Here is a 12337-nt window from a genome sequence, read left to right as displayed (position 1 = left end):
TTAAAGTTTTATTACCAACTTCACTAAATGAAGTTGAAAGCCAACCCACCCCAAAGCACTGGGTTAGGATCCTGAAGATCTGAGTAACTAGCCATGTGAAACATTATTTGACCTTAGCACCCTCAGATTCTCAGCCATGAAATGAGAACACAGCATGGTGAAATATGTGAGAATGTATCGTGAATTATAAGTTGAGATTCAAAGTCTTATTCATAATAATTATCATCAGGAGAGATAAGTTCAAATACGTATTTTGTTTTTATATTACTTATTTCAAAACTTTGACTTTTTGTGAAAATGTTAAGTATTTCAAGCAATTCAACAGAGTAAAAAAAAATCACATATTTTACCACATAGAGATAATTATTATTTATATTAGATGAATACCATTTCAGACATTGCTATATATATATATAATAAATAGCAGCTGGATACATAGATAGAAATGGCTTTGCTGAAATAGAACTACACAATAAATGTTACATTTAAGTAAAATATTCAATTTAGTGTTACTTGAATTTAGTAGAAGGGAAAGAGAAATTGAAGGAATTCTTAAAATTAAGGTAAATGATCATCCAAAAAGAAATATAGCATATAAGTTTTTGTTCATTGCATTTTGAAAATTATTTAAAACTTAAGAGGTTGGAGTAATTTGTTATTTCTGGCATATACATATTTCAATTTCAGACAGTATCAATTAACTCATCACTATAAAAAATGAAGAAATTAGCCCTTACACCTAGTCTCTTTTCTTTTTTCTCCCTTTCTCTCCCAATTTTCTTAATATTTGTCTACTATCAAAGTATAAAGCATCCTCCTCTGTAACAATAATTTCCAAAATTGTTTACTATTAGTTTTCATTGAAATAGGTTTAGTACTTACAATAGTCTTCAGAGCTTCTCTATTCCTTGGTTCTTAACTTCGATTTCATTGGTAAATTATATTTTCAAAATTAACTGTATTCCTTGAGTTTCTGCATGTTTGAAAATTGGCCTGATGTGTTTATATTTGAATGGTAGCTGAGATGAGTATAATACTTTGGGGTCACACTTGCCTTTGTCAGACATTTTGCATTGCCATCTGGCATCTGGCAAAATCCAGACTGGCGTGCTTTCCTCCTCTTGCTAACACCACCCACCAAAAAAACAAAAACAAATACAAAAACCTGATGCCTGAAAAATGATTTCTTTATCTCTGAATTTCAACACCTTCAGCTGAGGTAATGCTACATGCCCCATGACTCACAATTTAAAAACAAGACTATGCTTAGCACATTGCTTTAATTTTAATTTAAATAGGAAAAAAGTCCCAACTTAACTAGTATATGTCTCATATGAATTATTATATATTATTAACATTGTCCTCTATTTTCTATGTTAGCCTTACTAACAATGTTATAACGATAGTAACATCAGTGGTTATTATGAATTTTGGTACATTTGTTCTGTTAAAACAAACATTTAAAGATTCTTATTATCTAGACCAGCACTACCCCATGAATGTTTTGTGATGATGAAAATATTGTATTTCTGTGCCATCTGATATAGTAGCCACTACTTACATATGGCTATTGGGCATTGAAATGTGCCCAGTATTGAATGCTTAACTTCATTTAATTCTAATTACTCTAAGTTTAAGTAGTTGCATGTGGCCACTTGGTATAGTCCTGGGTAACCCAGATGTAGACATGCAGAACAATCTTAGGCCGAGAAGAAACTTTATTTAATAGACTCAAGACCAACCTTGCTACATGGTTACCCTGGGCAAGTGACATAAAGTCTTTTCAATGTAGTCCAATTTAAAGAATAAAATGTTATCGCAGCTCTTATCTGTATTGTAGGCACTTCAATTACAGTAATAAATGTAATAATGTCTACAATTATTTGGAAGAAAATACTATATTGATCTAAAGCAGCTTTGGTTTTTGTTTGTGTTTCTTGTTAATCTTTTCATTTATGATTTACTGGGAAGATCCCAGAAATTTTGTCTGAAGTCTTGAGTTCATGGCTCAGACTAGCCATGGACTGAACACAACATCGTGAGAAAATAATCTTGAACATAAATTTTCATCCTTTAGGTGGAATAGTCATAACACTATTTAGTAGTATGTACTAATGAGTAGTGATGCTCTTTTAAACTAAGAAATGATGTATGCGTAAGCTATTATATAAATACTTGTAATAAAAATATTTGGCATGTAGTGCAATGACTGACATCTTGGAAATCTGAAAATAATGAGCAAAGTTCGTTAGACAGAGTGAAATAATGTCCTTTTGAGTAGATAAAATCCTGTATCCTAAATAGCCAACTGGCACCAATAAGGAGCCTTTCTCTAAGGAACTTTGGCATTTCTTTGATCCAGGAGCACAGATTTCTTTACCAAATGAACATGTAGCATTGCCCAAGTCAAGAACACACTTTTGGTTGAGATTTTCCTTTATTGTTGATATCATATTATCTGGTTTTAATATTAATGAACACACCTCTCAGATTTTTAAAAAGTTTCTGAGTAATAGTAGACAATAGTTTTGCCCTAGTCAAGAATATATTTTTAGTTTGAATATTAGTTGTTATAACCATGCTATCCAGTTGAATTTTTTTTTTTTTCTCAGTATGCGGGCCTCTCACTGTTGTGGCCTCTCCCGCTGCGGAGCACAGGCTCCGGACGCGCAGGCTCAGCGGCCATGGCTCACGGGCCCAGCCGCTCTGCGGCATGTGGGATCTTCCCGGACCGGGGCATGACCCCGTGTCCCCTGCATCGGCAGGCGGACTCTCAACCACTGCGCCACCAGGGAAGCCCCTAGTTGAAATATTAATGAGCAATATAACTCCAAATTTTTGGAGAATTTATGAATAACAGTAATTTAATATAATATGTGTTATGACATGAACATTTCTGTCTTAAGTAGTGATTTTTAAAAAAGAATCCACTAAAAAGTAGTCAGAAGGAAACTCTGTTAAATAATTCTTCAATAAACTAACTGAATAAAGTTAAAATTCACTGTTTCCAACACTCCCAATCACATAGCTACGAAAAAAAATGCAACAATAAAACAAGCCAACAAAAATATTTGAAGATTGAGATTTTAGTAAACTGTTAATCTACCCCAAAAAAGAAAAAAAATAATTTATGCAATTCTTAGATATTCATGATTATGGGCATGGCAGTGTATATGAAAGGCATAATCCATAAATTTGAAAATGCAATTATTGGATCAACTGGTGGTTTTGTCTACACAACTGCATAAACAATTTGCCTACTTTCCACTAACTTGACCAGATGCTTTGTTGTCATGTAAACACAATCTAAATGAAATCCACATATTTCCCCCCAAACCTTATTTTAGCTAAATGCTTCTTGGCTAATCTTATTCCAGGTCTGTTAACAATTTATCCAGATGATTTGACTGCCTTTCAACTCTTTTGCCATTTCTTGCTCATCCTTTATTGGGCAGGCAAATGATGGAGAAAATGATGCAAGGGCAAGCAAATAAACATAGAAAGAAAGGTCTTTGGAAAGCAAGACACTCCCCACAGTTGTTGGATCTTTCTCAGGAAGGGAGTGGTTAAGAGGGCACAGGAGGTTAATGCCCATATTGCCTCTCCATCTGAGAGGCCTCCTCCCAGGAGTTCAAGAAAGAAAAGCTCTTCCCCCTCTACTAAATACCCTCTCTGCTAACACTTGTACTTCCAAAGTTCTTCAAAGGCTTCAGGTAAGTTAAAAAAAAGTTAATTTGAAAAGATGTATGATAACTTAATTAAAATTTTTCATCTGTAATAACTTTTATAAAATTTTCCATTTTTGTTGCTTATCCAAAACTTCCTGATGATGAAGGTTCATGTGGTCCTCCAAATTTTTTACCTTTCCCAATAGAAGGAAATGAGAGATGATAGATAAGACTCACATCTTGCAAGAATCCATCTTTTCCTGTCCATTTCAGTTTATTTCATGGACTGCTGACCTTTTGGAGTCTTTGACACTCATTCAGAAACAAAACATAAATTAGGTATTCTAAGTATTCCAATCCGGTGTAAAAGCCAAGGTGATTTCCTAGTCTAGATTCATTTATAGTTTTGCTTCCACCAAACAAAGGGTTAAGAATGAAACTGAGAAATATCAGACCCTGTTGGAAAATGCTCATAATCAGCCCTTGTCTGCACTACTGAAGCAGCTCAGTAATGAATAATTACGTTTGTCACCAGCTATCACATATTAACACATCGGTTACTAAAACAATACACTAGTCTTTAAAAATTTTACCAGTTTCATGTGGAGAGTGCAAAGGAATAGGGGAGTGGCATTTTTGTGGACATAGCCTCTAATTTCCTAGAGGATGCCTCAAAGCCCTTAGACATTTCTCTGTGCATTGAGGTCATGCCAAGATGGATATTGGAGAAAGGTATGCCATCCAGATCTTTGGGCTCTGGACAGAGACCTCTTTTGGTCATGGCACACTGCTTCCTGCACTGCTGTTTGGTGCTTTGAATATCTCAGAGAGGACAGAGTTCTATTATCACCAACTGTAATGCTTATCAGTCCTTTAGTATGGTAAGAGAAATGTAGTGTCAAGAACAACAGAAAGTCTCCCTCAACTGTGTTCCATCTACTCATATAGCATTGCTTCCAGCTACGGCCATTCTGAGTACACACACGGGAGAGCACACAACACGGTAAAGATATCTGGAAATCCAGTTATGCTCCTAGAATGTACCACAGTCTTAAAGTTGACAAGTGATGACTTTTACTTTCTTACAAGCTGTTAAGTAAACACATGGGTAAACTTACGCCATCTTGTCCTAAGAACAAAACAAACACCATTAAGGACAAATTATGAGAGCAGGAAGCTAGAAGCTGGATTGTCATGTCCATGAAGGCAAAGAATCTCTCTTGTTTATTTTTCTGTATTACCAGCACCTTACATGAAAAATTGTAGTGATTCAATAAATATTTGTTAAATTAGTTGATGAAAATTTGTCATGGATATTATAGAAAATTTTAAGAATGAACTCTAACGTTCTATGCTTGACATCAAAATATAGCAAATACTTAAAGCATTCCATTAAAAAAAATTAAATCACAATATCTGATGGAATATTCTAAGAACAATGATTTTTTTTTAATTTTTATTTATTTTTAACATCTTTATTGGAATATTATTGCTTTACAATGGTGTGTTACTTTCTGCTTTATAACAAAGTGAATCAGCTATACATATACATATATCCCCATATCTCTTCCCTCTTGCTTTTCCCTCCCACCCTCCCTATCCCACCTCTCTTCGTGGTCACAAAGCACTGAGCTGATCTCCCTGTGCTATGTGGCTGCTTCCCACTAGCTATCTATTTTTCATTGGGTAGTATATATAAGTCCATTCCACTCTCTCACTTTGTCCCAGCTTACTCTTCCCCCTCCCCGTGTCCTCAAATCCATTCTCTACGTCTGCATCTTTATTCTTGTTCTGCCCAGAATTATTATTATTTTTAGACTCCAATATATGTGTTAGCATAGGGTATTCTTTTTTCTCTTTCTGACTTACTTCACTCTGTATGATAGTCTCTAGGTCCATCCACCTCACTACAAATAACTCAATTTCATTTCCCTTTATGGCTGAGTAATATTCCATTGTATATATGTGCCACATCTTCTTTATCCATTCATCTGTCGATGGACACTTAGGTTGTGTCCACATCCTGGCTATTGTAAATAGAGCTGCAATGAACATTGTGATACATGACTCTTTTGGAATTATAGTTTTCTCAGGGTATATGCCCAGTAGTGGGATTGCTGGGTCATATGGTAGTTCTATTTGCAGTTTTTTAAGGAACCTCCATACTGTTCTCCATAGTGGCTGTATCAATTTACATTCCCACCAACAGTGCAAGAGGGTTTCCTTTTCTCCACACCCTCTCCAGAATTTATTGTTTGTAGATTTTTTGATGATAGCCATTCTGACTTGTGTGATGTGATACCTTATTGTAGTTTTGACTTGCATTTCTCTAATGGTTAGTGGCGTTGAGCATCCTTTCATGTGTTTGTTGGCAGTCTGTATATCTTCTTTGGAGAAATGTTTATTTAGGTCTTCTGCCCATTTTTGGATTGGGTTGTTTGTTTTTTTGATATTGAGCTGCATGAGCTTCTTGTAAATTTTGGAGATTAATCCTTTGTCATTTGCTTCATTTGCAAATATTTTCTCCCATTCTGAGGGTTGTCTTGTTTATGGTTTCCTTTGCTGTGCAAGAGCTTTTAAGTATCATTAGCTCCCTTTTGTTTGTTTTTGTTTTTATTTCTATTTCTCTTGAAGGTGGGTCAAAAAGGATTTTGCTGTGATGTATGTCATAGAGTGTTCTGCCTATGTTTTCCTCTAAGAGTTTTATAGGGTCTGGCCTTACATTTAGGTCTTTAATCCATTTTGAGTTTATTTTTGTGTATGGTATTAGGGAGTGTTCTAACTTCATTCTTTTACATGGAGCTGTCCAGTATTCCCAGCACCACTTATTGAAGAGGCTGTCTTTTCTCCATTGTATATTCTTGCCTCCTTTATCAAAGATAAGGTGACCATATATGTGTGGGTTTATCTCTGGGCTTCCCATTGTGTTCCATTGATCTATATTTCTGTTTTTGTGCCAGTACCATACTGTTTTGATTACTGTAGCTTTGTAGTATAGTCTGAAGTCCAGGAGCCTGATTCCTCCAGCTCCATTTTTCTTTCTCAAGATTGCTTTGACAATTTGGGGTCTTTTGAGAACACTGATTTTATACATGAGCATTTTATGATCATAAATTGCTATTGTGAAATGGTTTGATTTTCAAAACAGAAATGAAAAGGGGAATTATTAAAATATTAAGAAGTATAATTTTCTCACGGATAGATTTTGTCATATAAAAATTTCTTTTTTGTGAGTTACAAGTTCATTTTAATATAATTAATTATAGAAACTATAAAATAGGCCTTGGTTATCAATATTTTTTAATTTTTATTTTATATTGGAGTATAGTTGCATAACAATTTTAGGTTCATTTCAGGTGTACAGCAAAGTGATTTGGTTATAAATATACATGTACTTATTCTTTTTTCAATTCTTTTTCTATTTAGATTATTACAGAATATTGAGCAGAGTTCCCTGTGCTATACAGTAGGTCATTATTGGTAGTCTATTTTAAATATAGCTGAGGAGGAACCACGATGGTGGAGTAGAAGGACGTGCTCTCACTCCCTCTTGTGAGAACACCAGAATCACAACTAGCTGCTGGACAATCATCAACAGAAAGACACTGGAAATCACCAAATAAGATACCCCACATCCAAAGAGAAAGGAGAAGCCAAAATGAGATGGTAGGAGGGGTGCAATCACAGTAAAATCAAATCCCATAACTGGTGGGTGTGTGACTCACAGACTGGCAAACACTTATACCACTCCAGAAGTCCACCCACTGGAGTGAAGGTTCTGAGCCCAACGTCAGGCTTCCCAACTTAGGGGTCTGGAAATGGGAGGAGGAATTCCTAGAGAATCAGACTTTGAAACCTAGTGGGAATTGACTGCAGGACTTCAACAGGACTGGGGGAAACAGAGACTCCAATCTTGGAGGGCACACACAAAGTAGTGTGCACATTGGGACCCAGGGGAGGGAGCACTGACCCCAGGGGAGACTGAACCAGACCTACCTACTGGTGTTGGAGGGTCTCCTGCAGAGGCGGGGCTGGGGGCCTATGGGCTCACTGTGGGGACAAGGACACTGGCAGCAGAAGTTCTGGGAAGTACTCCTTAGCGTGAGCCCTCCCAGAGTCCTTCATTACCCCAAACAAAGGGCCCAGGTAGGCTCCAGTGTTGGGTTGCCTCAGGCTAAACAACCAACAGGGAGGGAACCCAGTCCCACCCATCAACAGTCAAGTGGAATAAAGTTTAACTGAGCTCTGCCCACCAGAGCAACAGTCAGCTCTACCCACCACCAGTCCCTCCCATCAAGCCTCTTAGATAGTCTCATCCACCAGAGGGCAGACAGCAGAAGAAAGAAGAACTACAATCCTGCAGCCTGTGGAGCAAAAACCACATTCACAGAAAGATAGACAAGATGAAAAGACAGAGGGCTATATACCAGATGAAGGAAAAAGATAAAACCCCAGAAAAATAGCTAAATGAAGAGGAGATAGGCAACCTTCCAGAAAAGAATTCAGAATAATGATAGTGAAGATGATTCAGGACCTCGGAAAGAATGGAGGCAAAGATCGAAAAGATGCAAGAAATGTTCAACAAAGACCTAGAAGAATTAAAGAACAAAAAAACAGAGATGAACAGTACAATAACTGAAATGTAAAATACACTAGAAGGAATCAATAGCAGAATAACTGAGGCAGAAGAATGGATAAGTGACCTGGAAGACACGAGGGTGGAATTCACTGCTGTGGAACAGAATAAAGAAAAAAGAATGAAAAGAAATGAAGACAGCCTAAGAGACCTCTGGGACAATATTAAACGTGACAACATTCACATTATAGGGGTCCCAGAAGGAGAAGAGAGAGAGAAAGGACCTGAGAAAATATTTGAAGAGATTATAGTCAAAAAATTCCCTAACATGGGAAAGGAAATAGCCACAGAAGTCCAGGAAGCTCAGCAAGTCCCATACAGGATAAACCCAAGCCAAAACACAACGAGACACACAGTAATCAAATTGGCAAAAATTAAAGACAAAGAAAAATTATTGAAAGCAGCAAGGGAAAAATGACAAATAACATACAAGGGAACTCCCATAAGGTTAAGAGCTGATTTCTCAGCATAAACTCTACAAACCAGAAGGGAGTGGCATGATATACTTAAAGTTATGATAGGGAAGAACCTACAACCAAGATTACTCTGCATGGCAAGGATCTCATTCAGATTTGATGGGGAAATCAAAAGCTTTACAGACAAGCAAAACCTAAGAGAATTCAGAACCACCAAACCAGTTCTACAACAAATGCTAAAGGAACTTCTCTAAGTGGGAAACACAAGAGAAGAAAAGGACCTACAAAAACAAACCCAAAACAATTAAGAAAATGGTCATAGGAACATACATATCGATAATTACCTTAAACGTGAATGGATTAAATGCTCCAAGCAAAAGACACAGGCTTGCTGAATGGATACAAAAGCAAGACCCATATATATGCTGTCTACAAGAGACCCACGTCAGACCTAGGGACACATACAGACTGAAAGTGAGGGGATGGAAAAAGATATTCCATGCAAATGGAAATCAAAAGAAAACTGGAGTAGCAATACTGATATCAGATAAAACAGACTTTAAAATAAAGAATGTTACAAGAGACAAGGAAGGACACTACATAATGATCAAGGGATCAATCCAATAAGAAGATATAACAATTATAAATATATATGCATGCAACATAGGAGCACCTCAATACACAAGGCAACTGCTAACAGCTGTAAAAAAGGAAATCGACAGTAACACAATAATAGTGGGGGACTTTAACACCTCACTTACACCAATGGGCATATCATCCAAAATGAAAATTAATAAACAGAAGCTTTAAATGATGCAATAGATGAGATAGATTTAAGATATTTACAGGACATTCCATTCAAAAATAGCAGATTACACTTTCTTCTCAAGTGCGCATGGAACATTCTCCAGGATAGATCACATCTTGGTTCACAGATCTAGCCTCAGTAAATGTAAGAAAATTGAAATCATATCAAGCATCTTTTCTGACAACAACACTATGAGATTAGAAATGAATTACAGGGAAATAAAGTAAAAAACACAAACACATAGAGGCAAAACAATACGTTACTAAATAACCAAGAGATCACTGAAGAAATCAAAGAGTAAATCAAAAAGTACCTAGAGACAAATGACAATGAAAACACGACAATCCAAAACGCATGGGATGCAGCAAAAGCAGTTCTAAGAGGGAAGTTGATAGCTCTACAAGCCTACCTCAAGAAACAAGAAAAATCTCAAGTAAACAATCTAACCTTACACCTAAAGGAACTAGAGAAAGAAGAACAAACAAAACCCAAAGTTAGCAGAAGGAAAGAAATCATAAAGATCAGAGCAGAAATAAATGAAATAGAAACAAAGAAAACAATAGCAAAGATCAATAAAACTAAAAGCTGGTTCTTTGAGAAGATAAACAAAATTGATAAACCATTAGCCAGACTCAAGAAAAAGAGGGAGAGGACTCAAGTCAATAAAATTAGAAATGGAAAAGGAGAAGTTACAACAGACGCTGCAGAAATGCTTTAATACAAAGCATCCTAAGAGACTACTACAAGCAACTCTATGCAAATAAAATGGACAACCTGGAAGAAATGGACAAATTCTTAGAAAAGTATAACCTTCCAAGACTGAACCAGGAAGAAACAGAAAATATGTACAGACAAATCACAAGTAATGAAATTGAAACTGTGATTAAAACTCTTCCAACAAACAGAAGTCCAGGAACAGATGGCTTCACAGGTGAATTCTATCAAACATTTAGAGAAGAGCTAACACCCATCCTTTTCAAACTCTTCCAAAAAATTGTGGAGGAAGGAACACTCCCAAACTGATTCTATGAGGTTACCATCACCCTGATACCAAAACCAGACAAAGATACTGCAAAAAAAAGAAAATTACAGACTGATATCACTGATGAGTATAGATGCAAAAGTCCTCAACAAAATACTAGCAAGTAGAATCCAACAACACATTAAAAGAATCATACACCACAATCAAGTGGGATTTATCCCAGGGATGCAAGGATTCTTCAATATATGCAAATCAATCAACGTGATACACCATATTAACAAAGTGAAGAATAAAAAGCATATGATCATCTCAATAGATGCAGAAAATCTTTTGACAAAATTCAACACCCATTTATGATAAAAACTCTCCAGAAAGTGGGCACAGAGGGAACATACCTCAACATAGGCCATATATGACAAACCCACAGCAAACCTCATTCTCAATGGTGAAAAACTGAAAGCATTTCCTCTAAGATCAGGAACGAGACAAGGATGTCCACTCTCACCACTATTATTCAACATCGTTTTGGAAGCCCTAGCCATGGCAATCAGAGAAAATAAGAAATAACAGGAACACTAATTGGAAAAGAAGAAGTAAAACTGTCACTGCTTGCTGATGACATGATGCTATAAATAGAAAATCCTAAAAATGCCACCTGAAAACTACTAGAACTAATCAATGAATTTGGTAAAGTTGGAGGATACAATATTAATGCACAGAAATCTCTCACATTCCTATACACTAATGATGAAAAATCTGCAAGTATGGAAACACTCCCATTTACCATTGCAACAAAAAGAATAAAAAACCTAGGAATAAACTTACCTAGGGAGACAAAAGACCTGTATGCAGAAAATTATAAGACACTGATGAAAGAAATTAAAGATGATACCAACAGATGGAGAGATATACCATGTTCTTGGAGTGGAAGAATCAATATTGTGAAAATGACTATACTACCAAAAGCAATCTACAGATTCAATGCAATCCCTATCAAATAACCAATGGCAATTTCTACGGAACTAGAACAAATCATCTTAAAACTTGTATGGAGACACAAAATACCCCGAATAGCCAAAGTAGTCTTGAGGAAAACAAACGGAGCTGGAGGAATCAGACTCCCTGAGTTCAGACTATACTACAAAGCTACAGTAATCAAGACAATATGGTACTGGCACAAAAAACAGAAACATAGATCAATGGAACAAGATAGAAAGCCCAGAGATAAACCCATGCACCTATGGTCAACTAATCTATGACAAAGGAGGCAAGGATATAAAATGGAGAAAAGACAGTCTCTTCCATAAGTGGTGCTGGGAAACCTGGACAGCTACATGTAAAGGAATGAAATTAGAGCACTCCCTAACACTATACACAAAAATAACTCAAAATGGATTAGAGACCTAAATGTAAGACCGGACACTATAAAACTCTTAGAGGAAAACATAGCAAGAACATTCTCTGACATAAATCACAGCAAGATATTTTTTGATCCACCTCCTAGAGTAATGGAAACAAAACCAAAAATAAACAAATGGGACCTAATGAAACTTAAAAGCTTTTGCACAGCACAGGAAACCATAAACAAGACGAAAAGACAACCCTCACAATGGGAGAAAATATTTGCAAACGAATCAATGGACAAAGGATTAATCTCCAAAATATATAAACAGCTCATGCAGCTCAATATTAAAGAAACAAACAACCAAATCCAAAAATGGGCAGAAGACCTAAATAGACATTTCTCCAAAGAAGACCTACAGATGGCCAAGAAGCCAATGAAAAGCTGCTCAACATCACTAATTATTAGAGAAATGCAAATCAAAA

The sequence above is a fragment of the Monodon monoceros genome, unplaced genomic scaffold (genome assembly GCF_005190385.1).
Source record: "Monodon monoceros isolate NGI ecotype Baffin Bay Population unplaced genomic scaffold, NGI_Narwhal_1 Super_Scaffold_13, whole genome shotgun sequence".
Classification (NCBI taxonomy): Eukaryota; Metazoa; Chordata; class Mammalia; order Artiodactyla; family Monodontidae; genus Monodon; species Monodon monoceros.
This window is presented reverse-complemented; position numbering follows the sequence as displayed.